Source organism: Ambystoma mexicanum, chromosome 1q, assembly GCF_040938575.1.
Source record: "Ambystoma mexicanum isolate Mex_15411 chromosome 1q, UKY_AmexF1_1, whole genome shotgun sequence".
Lineage (NCBI taxonomy): Eukaryota > Metazoa > Chordata > Amphibia > Caudata > Ambystomatidae > Ambystoma > Ambystoma mexicanum.
Window position 1 is genome coordinate 1539911638 of NC_090922.1, and position 17255 is coordinate 1539928892.

Here is a 17255-nt window from a genome sequence, read left to right on the forward strand (position 1 = left end):
TGAGCAGAGCATGCGCAGAAGGGCGAAGCGGGACAAGGAACGCGCATTACGGCGCGCGTACTCTTCCCTCAGAGTCACCCACTAATGGAGCATGCGCAGTAGCGGGAAATGGGGGAGAAAAAAACATGCGTAGTGGTGATCTAATTTCTAGACTCAGAAATTGACGGAAAGTGCAAGAGATAAAGAGAGCCGTTTCATTCTCATAATTCTTCAATATTTTTTAAGTAGTTTTACATTTTGTGCATGTTTTTAAGAGCGCCAGGGGACCACTCCGGTGGTGATAATGCTCGGTACAAATGTCCTTTGACATTAACATTATGGGTTACATTCAGTCATGATGTTTTATATTGTGATAACATACTAGATATTTTATTTATGTATTGGTCATTTGAAAGGCACTTATACAATTGGCAAAAACTGTTTCAAAGCGCACACAGGGCAACAGGGTGGGGACGGGGGAAGGTAGACATGAATTACAACAAAGATAAATAATTGAATTAATAGTACAAACAAATAATGAGAATAACAGGCAGGGGTGATGAACCTACTATGCCTTGTGAGTGATCAAAACGTGCAAGTGCAGAGGGGAGGTGTGGGTAAGGGATAGGTGCTGTGGTGTTCATTGAGAAGTGCTCAGTGTGAAGTGCTTAAGAAGAACGTAAGTGCAACCTCTTGTGGGAGGAAGTAAGTGCAGTAAAAAAGACAGCGGCTGGGATGAGAGATGTGGGGGGTCAGGGCCAGAGGATACATAAGGGCCTGGCACACCAGTCACGCTACTGTATGATTAGCAGGGAAGAGAGGAGGAGAAGGAAGAGGAAAGAGAAAGGTCTTGAGACTTTTTCAGAGCTTAAGGAGGTCCTGCTGAAGTTGCAGAGGGAGAGGGAGGCTATTTCATAGAAAGGAGCCAGCCAAGGAAAGTGATCGACCACCTCTCTTCTCTGTTTAGCAAACTGCTTCACACACAGAAAGTTGGCGCCAGAGGAACGCAGTGGTCTAGAAGGGGAGTATTTGGTCAGGAATCGTTGAAGAGAGAGTGGACACGGCCCCAGATAGCCTTGTGGATGATGCAAAGGGATTTGAATTTAATCCGTGCTGAGACCAGGAGCCAGTGAAGGGTTTGTAGGGCAGGAGAGATGTGGTCCCTGTGCTTGACCGAAGGATAAGTGTTGCTGCCCTATTCTGGGTTAGCTGGATGGGTCACAGGGTGAACGAAGGAAGGCTAAGGAAGAGGCTATTGCAACAGGCTAGCCTGGAGAGGATCAGAGCACGGGTAATATTGAGTCTCTGGGGGAAGGCGAGGAAGCATAGAGTTCCTTTGAGAAGGAGGAGATGAAAGTGGGACTTCTTGATGATGTTCTGAATATGAGGGATGAAGGAAAGTGAGGAATCGGAAGAAGTAGGGTGCAGGGGAACCAATAGGGAGAATCTCTATTTTGCTGGCATTCAGGCAGAGGTAATTAGCAGTGCACCAGTTCTCCATTTAAAGGTACTGTGCCAATCCGGTTGTTCGTTTCGTTCAGCCGCAATGAAAGTGTGTGAAATATTTCTCCAATCCGAGGGCTTGTCCTTCTCTACTCTTTAAACTAATTTTTCTGCTGACCAACTTCGTCCGGCTCTCTTGGCAAAGACTTAACCGCGAACTACCCTGAACTGTGTGATCTTGAGCAAACAAATTCTGTCCTATTGACTTTGGCCCTAAGCCTAATTGATTTGATTCCATCATTGTAGTTCCTCTTTCTAGATTGCCCTGCTTACTTACCTGTTGGTGCTGCTCCATTTCTGCCTAACTTTGTCTTTCCCTCCCTTTTGAATTACTAGAGTGCTATTTTGCTCCCACTTCATTTTGTGAGCTTAACTTGTCTGGAATCTATTGGGAGTGGTGTGGTGTATTAAGAGTGTGATTTTTTAACTGCTTTACTTTAGTAAAATGTTATATACCTGATGTGTAAATAAATATATATTCTTTTACTCGGAAACCTTGAGTCAGTGTTTCCATGAATCATAGTGTTTGCTGTCGTTTGTGTAACTATTGATACTGCTCACTTGCTCTTGAGATAAGTCTGGCTGCTCAGCCATTGCTACCACTTTTACTGTGTAGTACAGGCTTGTACCAAAGGTGAATTTGTACTGCCACTTGTAGTCCTAATTGTGTGTGGTATTCCCAAAGGGTACTGCATATAATTCTGCATAACAGTATAAAGAGGTGTTTTGGGTGGCTAGGTTGTTGGATGATGTGTCGGTCTGCATGGCGGAGTTGATGGCTGTTAATATGGCAGTGCTTCAGATTATGGGGAAGAAGTTGGCTAGGGTGGTGGTGTTTGTGGATTCTATGAGTTCGTTGTTGGCTATCAAGGAGGGGAATTTTGATGGGGGATATCGTTATGCTCAATAGACAGTGGTTTTACCGGCAAGGCTACCACCAAACTTGTAATGAGGCCCTGTGTCTTCGTCAGGTTTTGGGGGTTGTCTTCAATGAGCTGCATGTTGCACTGGTTACAGATTCTGTCTTCCTCTGGTTTTCAGTTTTGTCTTCAATGAGCTGCATGCTGCACTGGTTACAGATTCTGTCTTCCTCAGGTTTTGAGTTTTGTGTTCAATGAGCTGCATGTTGCATTGGTCACAGATTCTGTCTTCCTCAGGTTTTCAGTTTTGTCTTCAATGAGCTGCATGCTGCGCCCTTTTGTACAGAAAATGAAATAATTTGTACAAAATACGACATCCATGATTAAGATATTATCTACCCTTCAAGTCGATAAGAACGACATGCTGGTAACTGTTACGCTCACCTGGCCTCTGCTGGGGCGTTGGGGCACGGTTGGAGCTCTCCCTGGAGTTGACTCCCTCAGACCGCTTCTCTCCCCCAACAACTGCCTCTTCGTGGGCCTAGAAGGCTGAACCTGTTCCAGCGAGAGGGTGAGAGACAATGAGGCTGGTGTGGTGGATTTGTGGTTCCCTTCTGCCCTTTCGTGCCAGAATATGGTGTGCAGAAGTTTACACATGCAGGCTCACCTGATAGTATGTAAGGGCAAGCTCTCCGTCCTGCTTTCCTTCAGCAGGGGCACTGCGGATGGACCTAGTTACGTCACTGGTCCTGATTGCGGAGGTCCATACCGGCTTCGACCGTTCAGTCTTGAAGGTAAGTGTTCTTATGACTTTCGTATTGTCTGTGTCCTTGTAATGACACTTATTGTTCGTAAGGGTATGTTGTCCTTTCTCCCCCCTGTAGCAATGAAGATGACCCAGGAGCGCGTGATGGCAAAAGGAAGCAGCTCCGGGAATTTCCCCCACTGGTAGGTAAGTTAGTGATTTCTGAGACTGCACCGAGTTCATAAATGATGCCGCTTTAACGGGTTAAAGTCTGTGCTATCGCTCACCTTGTGTCTTTTACTCTCTTCGCAGATGAGGCAGGTTGGCGATGGCTGGAGGCCGGTACCTGGCTCCTGATGTTGTTTGAAGATGTAGGTTCATGAGGAGACAGCACCCAAAGAAGGTCCTAGGTCGATGGAATGTGGTACAGGTAAGGTTGGGTTGTACCTGTCGAGGACTCCGAGAAGGTCAGTATGACGGTGGCCGAGTCAGGAGCTTATGGCGAGATGTCCAGCGACCAAGCGACCACAGGTAAGGCTTGCGCTGCGACTGCTGAGTGAAAGCAGATGGATGTGCTTCCGACAGTGGTGCGATCTCAGGTAAGGCGAGCGCAGCAATTGTAGAGAGGAAACGAGTGACAAGGCCTCCGGCGATGATGCTTTCCAGGTAAAATGGTCGAGGTGGCTGGATGTGCACGCGTTGATTCGGGTAGTTGACAAAGGGCTCCGGAGACTGGGAGCGCACGTGCTGGATCAGGTATTCTGGTCTGCGGTGAGCATTACGTTGCTGATAGCAAACTAACGCAAAGCGCCAGTGTTTGGGTGGGGTCGGCTTATATAGCCTAGCCCCAGCCACTCCCTGTAGGCTCTGCCTTGTGGCCCCATCTAGCTCCTCCTTCAGTCTTCTGCACGTGCCCTCTCAGTGGTAATCGGGCCCCGCCCGGCATTGCTGCACGTGCCCCTGATATTCTGTGTGCTGAGCACACTTTAAAATGAGCTTGGTGCCATAGACGCCAAGACTGGATCCATTGGGACCTTGTCTGTAGTGGAGGACTAGGCTCTTGCCTAGTGACCATGACAGTAACGTGTGATGTGGAGTCTTTATATACCAGTAAATCACAACTAGCAAGCATAGACGTTATGTGTCATTTCTTGAACAAAAGAGAAAATTAGTCAGTCCCTGCAGAATTTATATTGGAATGTATTTGTTTAGTACTTACAGAAAATGTCTTCATGTATAAGGATATTTTCTATAAACAATGCCATGTTAGTCACCTGTCTGTTTCCATTTCCCTCCCATTCTCCCCCTTCCCTTCCTTATCTATGTCTTAGCTCTTGCACTATCTGAAATGTCGTCAGGCCGAGTACGATATTTAATTTCACATCCTTACCGATCATGGCCTGTAAGAATGTCATTGTATTTTCCCTTGTTCCCTCCCTTGCCTTGAAGCGCTTTGAACCACATTGTGTATAGGCGCTATATAAATAAATTATCATATCATATCATGGCACCAGCATGGGAGCAACATTTGCTCCCGATATCGCTAATCTCTACATGGACCATTTAAAGTCTAAATCAATATACCATGAAAGTAACCCTTTTGCGATACATCTAACTTGTTGGTATAGATACATCAATGATGTATTCTTGGTGTGGAAAGGTTCCTCGGACGGTCTGAATGACTTTATGACCTGGCTGAACCTCCAAGATGAATTTCTAAACGTCACTATGCATAGTGATATGCAGAGGAAGCCTTTTTTAGATCTTGACATTTACAGGAACGGGGAGAAAACAGTTGATACCACTCTTGAAAAAATGTGCAGATAAAAACACGTTACTGACATGTGGCAGTTTCCACCCACCAGTCCTAAAAGAAAATCTGCCATTTGGACAGTTTTTGCGAATATGACACAACTGTAGCGCGATGCCGGATTTCGACATTAATAGCAAAGATCTTGCTAGTAGATTACAAGAATGAGGAAACCCACCACAAGTGATTTGTAGAGCTCGCAAAAAGAGCACGCAATACGGATAGACAGATTTTTCTCTCAAAACAAGAGAAAAAAAGATGTCAGAAAATCACCTGTGTCACAACAATTACTCCCATTAGTCATTTGCCAAGACACATAATTTTAAAGAATTGGAACAGCCTAAAAACGGATAAATTCCAACCTGCACTGCCCAGGTTTGCGTTCAAACAAAGTAAAAACCTAAAAGATAGACTGGTGCACATGTATTAGGTACCACGCAAAAAAGATGAACATCAGAAAACTTTATGGTCACTACTGCCAGCCACACGGCCACAGGCCATTTCAGATGTGGGAAATGCTCTGTGTGTAGACTAACAAAAGATATTAAAGTAATCAACCCCTATGAACATAAGTGGAAATTAAACACCTTTTCCAACTGTTGCACCAAATAGGTGATTTAAGGCATAAAATGCCAATGTGGGCTAATTTACATCAGGAAAATGTAAACGAGACATCAGGCAACGGATTTGTGAGCACTGGTCCTGTATTAAAAATCAAGTCACCGATAAACCCATGGTGGCACATTTTAAGGCCAAATCAAGCACACTGATCTTTTTTGGTTTGTTATTAAAAACAACCACATGCCACCCTTGAGGCGGTGTTTGTGATCTCGCCCTGAAAAAACTTGAACAGCAATGGATTTACAGATTCAACTCGGTCAACAAAGGCCTTAACACTTCCATCGAGTGGGGCCTGTTCTTTCATTAACACCCCAATAATCTTTTTCACCAGTAGGACAAATGGTCTTGCAACGAAAAAAAGGAAAAAGAAAACAGGACTTGCACATAACAGGGCTACAATGGCCTCTATGCAATAGCATTTCTGTCTGGTGCTGCAAATAAAATACCACAATGCGGCCTCTTATATCAAACAACATACTTATGATTACACAATTTGTTGATCACACAGATTTTCATACTGGTAGGTGTGGTCTCGTAGCACGCCTTGCGGAGAGTTGTACATGCCCACCGTAAGATCGTCACTCCTTAGAACTGCGATGAGCCAGCTAGAGGTTCATCAAATATTTCAATCAAGCATGAGGTCATGAGTGTCACTTAGCAACGGTACTCGTGCCCATCACAAGAGAGCGCCTCAGACTAGTTATATGCAACAGCATGCATGCGCAAAGAAAGATCACGGAAGAATTTGCCGTTTTTGACAATACAGATGAGTCAGTGCAAGCTCCCCCAGCACCTCTAAACTCATGGTAAGAGTTGGACTCATTAGTAGTTACATACGTGTGCCCAAACCTTTAAACTTCTTTTATCCCAGTGGCACCAGGCGACCATAGGGGAAACATTTTATTGCACAGGGATTTGAAAATACAGGTACAAGGACAACTAGGAGGTGAGTGCTCAGGCACCCACCATGAACGGTGCAAACCCAGTGGCGGGATACCTCGCATACCAGTCTCGATCACTATGTGACAAACACGTATAGCTTTGCACACTGCAGTTAAAACAAAAAGATGATTTCTTCCTCTGTTGTTTTTCTACAGACCAAGGATCGCCATCTATAAAAGCGTTTGTACCACACGTCTGATACCGCTTCTGCTGTGATAAAAAACTGCTAAAAGACCTAGCAAAAACAAGGCCATGCTGGCTTTGCCACTACATAATCACAGGTAACAGGCAGCCTTCTCTCCTAGCCCTGGGAATGGGGCAATTTAACATTTGTAATGTACATCCGCAGAAGATTAAAATAACAGGAGATCCCCTCACAGCCTTTTTTCTCTGCTTTTTGCAGTCTAGATTACTTTGACACACACCAAATATTTAGGTGTGAATCATAAGCATCCCGACACTTCCAAACAAGGATTAAGAAGGTGGGTGAAATACTGCAGGATTGAGATAGTACTTGGGACTATCCTTTGGTCAAACCTTTTAAAACACATTTTTTGTATTTTGTTTTTAGTGCTTTCAAAGTCGGTGTCCCCCGCCAGGGGTCCCAGATTGTCACACAATATGCTGTACCGATGGTCCTGAGGAAAGCTCAGTAGGACATCTTTGAGTGGGGACTGGTATTAGTTACAGCTAACCTTCTGAGCTGGAAACACCTCTATGTCGACCTATTTTAGAGAAAAGATTCAACATTTACCAGAATCATAATTTTTATGGAAATGTGTTCACATATCTGGATAAAGTGTGATTGCGCTGTCACTGTTACTAACTCCACAGTCCCATTAACAACTCACACTGTTAATGGATTACAATCCCATTTATGCTTGGGATATCATGTCTGCCATAATATGTGTTATGTTCTGCAAATCTATTTGATATGTGGTAGAATGTTTTAATATGTTTTCTGTGTTACTATATGAATAAATGTTATGCTATCATCATATATGTTCCTTGACCATATGTTGGGCCTCATTACGAGTCCGGCGGTAACCGCGGCGGTAAAACTGCCTGGTTACCGCCAGACTCGTATTACCATTCCGCCTCTGTGATTCCTGGAATTACCGGGGCATTACAACCCCGGTTTTCCAGGAATCACGGAGGCGGAATGGTGTTAATCCCCATTCCCATTGAGTCCTATGGGACTCAATGGGAATGGGGATCATGGAAACACCGGCAGCATCTCGTAATGCTGCCGGTGTTTCCTCGTCCGCCTGCAGGCGGGCGGTGTTAAACCCGCCAGGTCAAACCTGGCGGGAACATCGCCTCCCGCCTGCAGGAGTTGTGATCGCCCGGCATGGAAACAACGGTGGCGGCGGGTTTACCGCCACTGTTGTTTCCATACCGGGCGATTTGTAATGAGGCCCGTTGTCATGATCTCTGCTTCCAAAAGGTCAGGGTTTTCCCAACTCCCTTGGAAGCAGATCCATAACCCAGGTTCCGAGTGCCAACCAGTCCCAATTGGGACCTTTTGGACCCAGTCCTGGCGCCAGTGGCACCAGGCTCATAAATATGCCCAGTCCCAGCGCTGGAAGCGCCGGGCTCATAATGTTTGGGTGGACTTACCTGCAGCAGACCATGCTGCTTACTTGCCTGCCAGTTGAGCCTCTGATCCTCTTCTGTTTGGAACTACTTTTCCTGTTGGGTGGGGCAGGAGCCACTCCCTAGATTCAGAACACTGGAACTCTTCTGGAAGGCAGGAACTCTTTTCTTACCTAGGCGTGGCTGTGGAAGGAGACACCTAAGCACTACAGGAGGCTATTTAAACCACACCCGGTGGATGAATCTTGCTTTGCGTTATTCTGCATCCTCTGCAGCAGAACGTTCATCGTGTCTTCTGCATCGGATCCTGGGCCTAAGGAAAAAAGGCTTACCATCCTGAATCCAGTCTTCAGCAACACCTATAAAGACAAGAAAGAACAGGTTAGCATTCCGGCATCTGAAAGACAAAGGCTTACCTACTCTTCGTGCGCTCCGGAGGTCTTCACACTGCATTCCGGCATCTGAAAGACAAAAGCTTACCAACTCTTCGCACGCTCCGGAGGCCTTCGGCGCTGCATCCCGCATCTGAAAGACAAAACAAGGTGCGTTTAAAGACATTGGGGAACTTTAATACTCACGTGCCATTACTCCTTTCCACATCTAACCCAGTGGGTATTCCGGCACCCTGCAGCCGCTCCGAACTCGTACCTGCAAAATAAAAAGACAGTTAGAGCGCATCGTGAAGCAGGCAACAAGCGCTTACTTACGTGCTTCCAGGCGCTTCTATTCATCACACGGACTCCATCTTCAATTCACTTCAGCCCGTCATCCGCCATCGCCGGAACCCTGCAAAACAAGAGACATCATTACTAAAGACTTTAAAGACAATAGAATTACTCGAAACTTACCGTTCGTGCAGTAAACGACGGACAGCAGTCCTCTGAAGTCAAGAGGCCTGCGCTACCTACCCAGTGAAGAAACTGGTTACAGCACCCTGCCCCGAGGCAGATGGAGAGCTCGGCATTCACTTACATAAGGTGAGAGCGTTAACCTTTGGGGGTCTACAGGAGAGCAAAAAGGGAAGAGATAGGGACACCCCAATAACCCCAGTTCATTAATCCCATATTTTCTATCTGCAGACATCTCACTCTTGAAGTCAGGCATACAGTGCACAGAGGTCCAGCCCAAAGAGCCAACCGGGTGCTACACATCACCTTTGAAGATACGGTAGTTGCCCAGTCAAGACCGGCGCCTCTGCGAGAATCAGGTGAGCGTTACAGAACGCAAAGCCTACCGCAAAACTCTCGCCCAGGCGCTATGGAAACCTCGGATACTGACCACCTAGCCCGGGTACTTGGGGAACTAAGGGCAGAAGTGCATGCAGCTCGTCAGGAAACGAATGCTCTAAGAAGGGAACTAATTATTTCCAAGGAGAGAACAGACGGTCTTGCTAGACAATTGCTACAGTCACAAGCCGGACAGACCCCGTTACCCGCATCAGGGGCAAATCTTCCTTCAACATCCTCTATGAATCCAGTGCAGATCAACCTACCTGGGAATGTACCTCTGGCTCCGCCCGAACGATTTTCTGGTGACCCAAAGAGGTTTGCAGTATTTATCAATCAGTGCCGGTTGCACTTCTTATGCCGGCCAGCAGCCTTTCCAACTGATCAAGCTAAAGTAGCTTTTGTACTTTCGTACCTTAGTGGCAATGCGGCAGACTGGTCGATCCCTCTAGTTAATCAAGATGATCCGGTTCTCCATGATTTTCAAGCCTTTCAGCTTAGTATGGAAAAACTGTTCGCAAGACATTCACAGGGGCAGGCCTTGGACAATGAGCTTCTTTCGTTGCGACAGGGTAATCAAGACCTTTTGGCTTATATTGCATCTTTCAATAGACTAATAGTGGAAACTCAATGGCCTGAGGACAAAAGGATTACGCTGTTTTATAGAGGTCTACGTGGAGAGCTCAAAGACGTTTTAGCCCAAGTAGTGAATCCCCCACAAGACTGTTCGGATTATATAGACTTGGTCGTTCAAATAGATCATAGACTGCAGAACAGGAAGGCCGACCGTTCCAAGTTTGATGCTCGAGTATTTTCCAAGTCGCCAACTCCTTCCAAAGGAGTAGACTCCGGGGAACCCATGCAAATAGGGGGTCTGAAAGGTCCTCTAACACAAAAGGAGCGGGAAAGGAGAAAACAGTTGCAATTATGCCTATATTGCGGAAACTCAGGGCACTTTCTTCGAGACTGTCCGGTGAAACCTGCCAAGAAGGCAGTAGGAGCTGCAGTTACCAAAGTTACAAACTCTGAGCAGGGAAACGACCTCGCCCGACAAGAATAGAGGTCCTCTTGCCGAGCGTGAAAACCAGTTCCATGACCTCGCATTTCGTGATACCTATGGTCCTCATTAGCCCTGATAATCCGGATCGATTACATGCAATTGAAGCTTACGTCGACAGCGGTGCCATCGGCAATTATGTGGATCATGAAATGGTTTTGAGGATGAATCTAACTCTTTGTCCCAAGGCTGTAAAGGATGTCATTACTACAGTGGATGGTACGGAGATAGCCTCCGGGCCAGTAACGCATACCACTCAAGAGGTGACGCTAGTAAGTCAAGATGGACACCATGAGAAGATCGTGTTCGATGTGATCAAGGCCCCTCAGTTTCAGATTATTCTAGGAATACCTTGGTTAGAGAAACACAATCCTCTGATCGATTGGCGAGCAAGAACGGTCCAGTTTCCAGAATGTGTCTCTACTTGTCACCCTCCACCTGGTGTTGCACTGGCAGCAATTTCTTCAGAGACTCCCCAGTTACCTCCCGAATACCTAGAATACCAAGATGTTTTCCGGAAGGATCAGGCTAACTCTCTACCTCCTCATAGGTCTTATGACTGCCAGATAGACCTGATACCTGGATCTACTCCTCCTTGTAGTAGAATTTATGCCCTCACCGAGCCTGAGAATCTTCACCTTCGACAATACCTGGATCAATACCTGGCGAATGGGTTTATTCGTCCTTCCAAGTCCCCTGCTTCTTCAGCTTTGTTCTTCGTTCCAAAAAAGGAAGGAGACCTTAGAACTTGTATCGATTATCGCTCCCTGAACCAGATCCCCGTTAAGAATAGATATCCGTTACCTTTGATCCCTGAACTCCTGGACCAAGTCAGAAAAGCATGCATATATACAAAGCTGGATCTTAGAGGAGCTTACCACTTGGTACGAGTAAAAGAGGGCGATGAATGGAAGACGGCCTTCCGCACCAAGTATGGGCTATTTGAATATCAGGTCATGCCCTTCGGACTTTGCAATGCCCCGGCCGCCTTTCAATATTTTATGAATGATGTCCTCAGAGAGCTCATAGATGTGTGTGTTGTTGTTTACATTGACGACATCCTCGTTTATTCTTCATCGGAATCTGAACATCGGAAACACGTGAAAATGGTCCTCGAAAGATTGCGTCAACACAAACTTTTCGCTAAGTTGGAAAAATGTGTTTTCAACGTGACTGAAGTTGAATTCTTGGGATTCATATTATCACCTGGCGGGGTACGTATGGATTCAAAGAAGGTCAATGCAGTTCTCAAATGGCCATCACCATCCTCCGTAAAAGGTGTGCAAAGCATGTTAGGCTTCGCTAACTTTTACCGCAGGTTTATCCCCGAATTCTCTCGAATAGTCCAGCCCATCACTGCCTTGTTAAAGAAAAACAAACGTTTTGAATGGTCTACCGAGGCGGAACAAGCTTTCCAGGATTTGAAGACTAAATTTATCTCTGCACCAATCTTAAAACACCCTCGCCCCGAACTGCCCTACATCGTGGAAACTGATGCTTCAAGCCTTGCCATGGGGGCAGTTCTATCACAAAAGGACCCGGTAACCAATCAGTTGCATCCCGTGGCATTTTGGTCCCGCAAATTCTCGCCTCCTGAAATCAATTACACGATTACTGACAAGGAACTTCTGGCTATCAAGTCTGCCTTTAAGGCTTGGCGGCATTATCTGCTGGGGGCCCGACACACCGTTACTGTGATTACGGATCACCGAAACCTGCAATATTTAAAAACCGCAAAAGCCCAATCCTCTAGACAACTCCGTTGGGCATTATTCTTTGCCGAGTTTGACTTCATAATTACCTATCGACCTGGTACAAAGAACGGTAAAGCTGATGCCCTTTCTCGGATGGGAGTGGAAGAACACTTGATCAACCCTAAACCTGTACCAATCATTCCCGAACAAAGAATTCTGGGTGTAATCGCCACAGAATCCATAGAGGAAGTTAAGGATAAAGCCAGGCAACTTGTAACTCCAGCAGACATACAGAATTGGCATCTGCAGGGAAAGGACTTTGCAGTAAAGGACAACTTATTGTATTTCCAAGAACGATTATACCTACCCAGCACAGATTTACAGAAAAAAGTAATCTCCTGTTATCACGATTCTTTAATGGAAGGTCATCCCGGTATGGCCAAGACCTCAGAAAAGATCAAGCGCTACTTCTGGTGGCCGTCTTGGAAAAAAGATATCAGAGACTTTATAATGTCCTGTGGAGTATGCGCCCAAAACAAGAGTCAAAAGGAAAGACCAGCAGGCCTCTTACGCCCTATTGACATCCCACCTCACCCTTGGCATACGCTTTCTATGGACTTCATCACCGATCTACCTCCATGCTCCGGATACAATACGATTCTAGTAATCGTGGACTTATTCTCCAAGATGGCGCATTTCATTCCGCTCAAAGGCTTGCCAACAGCAGCAACTCTGGCCCGAGAATTTCTCGAAAACATCGTCCGACTACACGGTTTTCCTTCGGTTCTAATTTCGGATCGAGGTAGTCAATTTATTTCTCATTTTTGGCGAAGTTGCTGTCGGTCGGCTCAAATTGATGTGAGACTATCGACCAGTCACCACCCTCAGACCGATGGACAAACCGAGAGGACCAATCAAACTCTGGAACAGTATTTACGCTGCATGCTGCAACAAACTGAAAAAACTTGGAAAGACATCCTTTGGATAGCCGAATATGCCTACAATAACTCTGTCCATTCGGGAACTGGGAAAACACAGTTTTTTCTTTTGTACGGTAGTCACCCTCGAACCTCGGAGTTGGATCCCCTCCAAGATCTTGAAACACCAGCAGTAGACTACCTGCATTCTACAATCACCCAAGCCTTTAAGGAAGCTGTTTCTCACCTTCAAAGGGCTAAAGAACAATACAAGAAAGGAGCAGATCAACATCGGAAGGAAGCCCCTCAATATCAAGTAGGGGACCAAGTCTGGTTATCCACCAAATATCTACCTCTAAAAGGGCCACGCACATTCAACCCAAGATACCTTGGTCCCTATTCCATCACTACCATAGTAAACCCAGTAGCGGTCAAGTTGGACTTGCCCCCGCACATGAAGATACATCCGGTCTTCCACGTCTCTCTATTAAAACCCGTGCAACCTCAAACCCGACTAACTAAATCTCCAAAACCCATCCTAGTTGATGGAGAACTCGAGTTTGAAGTCAAAAGCATTCTGGACTCCAAGATCTCCAAATCTAAACTATTTTACCTAATTGACTGGAAAGGCTACGGCCCCCAAGAGAGATCCTGGGAACCTGCTGAATATGTCCACGCTCCTCGCCTAATCAAAAGATTTCACCGAACATTTCCTGACAAGCCAAAACCCCCGGAGAAGCCCGGTTTGGGAGGGGCCTTGAGGGGGGGTACTGTCATGATCTCTGCTTCCAAAAGGTCAGGGTTTTCCCAACTCCCTTGGAAGCAGATCCATAACCCAGGTTCCGAGTGCCAACCAGTCCCAATTGGGACCTTTTGGACCCAGTCCTGGCGCCAGTGGCACCAGGCTCATAAATATGCCCAGTCCCAGCGCTGGAAGCGCCGGACTCATAATGTTTGGGTGGACTTACCTGCAGCAGACCATGCTGCTTACTTGCCTGCCAGTTGAGCCTCTGATCCTCTTCTGTTTGGAACTACTTTTCCTGTTGGGTGGGGCAGGAGCCACTCCCCAGATTCAGAACACTGGAACTCTTCTGGAAGGCAGGAACTCTTTTCTTACCTAGGCGTGGCTGTGGAAGGAGACACCTAAGCACTACAGGAGGCTATTTAAACCACACCCGGTGGATGAATCTTGCTTTGCGTTATTCTGCATCCTCTGCAGCAGAACGTTCATCGTGTCTTCTGCATCGGATCCTGGGCCTAAGGAAAAAAGGCTTATCATCCTGAATCCAGTCTTCAGCAACACCTATAAAGACAAGAAAGAACAGGTTAGCATTCCGGCATCTGAAAGACAAAGGCTTACCTACTCTTCGTGCGCTCCGGATGTCTTCACACTGCATTCCGGCATCTGAAAGACAAAAGCTTACCAACTCTTTGCACGCTCCGGAGGCCTTCGGCGCTGCATCCCGCATCTGAAAGACAAAACAAGGTGCGTTTAAAGACATTGGGGAACTTTAATACTCACGTGCCATTACTCCTTTCCACATCTAACCCAGTGGGTATTCCGGCACCCTGCAGCCGCTCCGAACTCGTACCTGCAAAATAAAAAGACAGTTAGAGCGCATCGTGAAGCAGGCAACAAGCGCTTACTTACGTGCTTCCAGGCGCTTCTATTCATCACACGGACTCCATCTTCAATTCACTTCAGCCCGTCATCCGCCATCGCCGGAACCCTGCAAAACAAGAGACATCATTACTAAAGACTTTAAAGACAATAGAATTACTCGAAACTTACCGTTCGTGCAGTAAACGACGGACAGCAGTCCTCTGAAGTCAAGAGGCCTGCGCTACCTACCCAGTGAAGAAACTGGTTACAGCACCCTGCCCCGAGGCAGATGGAGAGCTCGGCATTCACTTACCTAAGGTGAGAGCGTTAACCTTTGGGGGTCTACAGGAGAGCAAAAAGGGAAGAGATAGGGACACCCCAATAACCCCAGTTCATTAATCCCATATTTTCTATCTGCAGACATCTCACTCTTGAAGTCAGGCATACAGTGCACAGAGGTCCAGCCCAAAGAGCCAACCGGGTGCTACACATCACCTTTGAAGATACGGTAGTTGCCCAGTCAAGACCGGCGCCTCTGCGAGAATCAGGTGAGCGTTACACCCGTTGTGTTTCAATCACGCAACCGCACTGTAGTTTCCACCCACCCTAGTGGAGTGTGGACGGGTAGATAATCCTGGGCTCAACCTTCTTATATTAACTATACATGCCAACATTCCGTAACACCTGGGAGGGAGATTTCTGCAGGGAAATTGGGAGCCAACAATTTCCCCATAGGATTGTATTGGGCAAATCATTATTTTAGGCGGGAGAACGTGAAAAATAACAGTACTTTCCACTGAAAATTGGGAGTCTCCCGCCTAAATCGTGAGGGTTGGCATGTATGATTTACTGCCCTGGGGAAGTCCAGCACCAAATGCTAGGCACTTCTCCTCTGAACAAGAGTACCAACAGCAACCCCAGACTTGTGTTTTGGTCTGGTTGGAAGTCATCAGTAGAGTGGAGCGTTGACTCACTCAGAATAGTGAGCAAGGGGTCCACATCTGGATTCCCCTAGTAACTTAGGGTGAGACCCAAAGTTACTTAAATTATGCAAAAAACAAAGGGTACTGGGAGTCCCTCTGCCGAACATTAGTCCCGGTTACGAGAGCCTTACCCAGATTCTTTAGCTCACTATCCTTCACAGAGGAGAAATATCCCAAATGTATCAGTCTTTGTCCTGCCCTGGGGAGTCCAGCACCGAAATACTAGGCCTGACCATTAGATCCCACCCGCCCCCCGCCCCCTGCACTTCTCTTACAGCATCTGAATATCACAAGACCTAGTAGGATCGTTTTTGTTTTCTTCTCTTTGTACCTCCACCTTCTTGTCTTGTTGTGCCTCGAAACACATTTAGGGTAATTCATGGAATTAATGTGCGCTGAAAACGGGGGCACAAGCATGAAAATCACAGCGCACGAATATGAAAGCCGTGCAAGCGCCAGTTTGGTGATTCATGGGAGCCACTGCGCGTGGCTTACCTGTGACCTGCGCCGAATCAGTGTTCGGCGCCCACGTAATTGCGACATCCCGAAGGCTGAGCGCGAGACGGCCAGTGAAGGCGCACACCGACCAGTGCACACACCTAAAAAGGGGGTGGAACACGCGGAATGGGGAACAACACGCAAAAATGTGGGTGTTACTGGGGAAGTACCGCTGCCAAATCCTTGCAACACCCACACGTGCGCTAACAACACGTATTCATGGAATTGAACAGGGGAAACCCGTGCGCCACAAAAGATGCATTAAGCCGGAAACACGTACGCCAGGCGAAAGCTGGCGTAAGTGCCCCTGCGCAGCATAAAAGTGCGTGCAAACAACAAACAAGCTCATACCGCTACGATGAATGTACCGTTCCTCGCAGCAGTGGTCATGGAACCCCGCAGGAGGAGGATAGCCAGGCCCTGCATTTTTTTACCCAGGACCAGCCTTTTTGGGATACCTGATGACCAGGTCTATGGCAGGTACAGATTTCCACCCCATATCATCCTAGACCTGGTCATTGAGTGGGAGGATGACCTCACATCACCCACCCTGTGCTCCCAAGCACTGAACCCCTTGGAAAAGGTGCTCAATGTACTGCATTTCTTGGCCACTGGTTCATTTCAGCGGACAAGTGCCATAGTTGGGGGCGTCTCACAGCCCACGCAGTCACGCTGCCTACACCAGTTGTTGGCAATTATGACTGCACGCCCCTCAGTCCACAGGCACATATACATGCCCAGAACACCCGCAGAAAGGCAGGCCGTCACCTCTGTCTACGCAAACTATCCAGGGGCAACCCATGATAGTTTCATATTCAGAATGTCACCCCTAAACTGGGACCTGGAAGCTGGGAGGCACGGTGACACATGGCTCATTGGTGAGTACAAATGCCTGTGCACATGCATGCATGTCACACACAGAGAAATGGCAAAACCCAACTAATCACAACCATTATCAACTCCCCAGGGGACAGTGCCTACCCTCTGAGCACCTACATGATGACGCCAATACGGAACCCACCACACCATCCTAAGTAAGATACAACGCAGCCCATATTGCAACCTGGGGCATGGTGGAACGCACATTCAGAGTGCTCAAGTTACGTTTCCGCTCTGTTGACTTCTCTAGTGGCAAGCTGCTATATGCACCCACAGTAGTGTGCAGGATCATTGTGGCAGCATGTGTCCTGCACAACGTTGCAACCTGGCGTGGCGTGCCGG

At 47.0% G+C, this 17255-nt stretch overlaps 1 protein-coding gene across 3 annotated transcripts in view; it reads right to left on the reverse strand.

Annotated features, from left to right (window-relative positions):
- Positions 1 to 17255, reverse strand: part of LOC138551359 (zinc finger protein 850-like) — a 267712-nt gene that overhangs the window by 39578 nt on the left and 210879 nt on the right. The window lies entirely within an intron of this gene.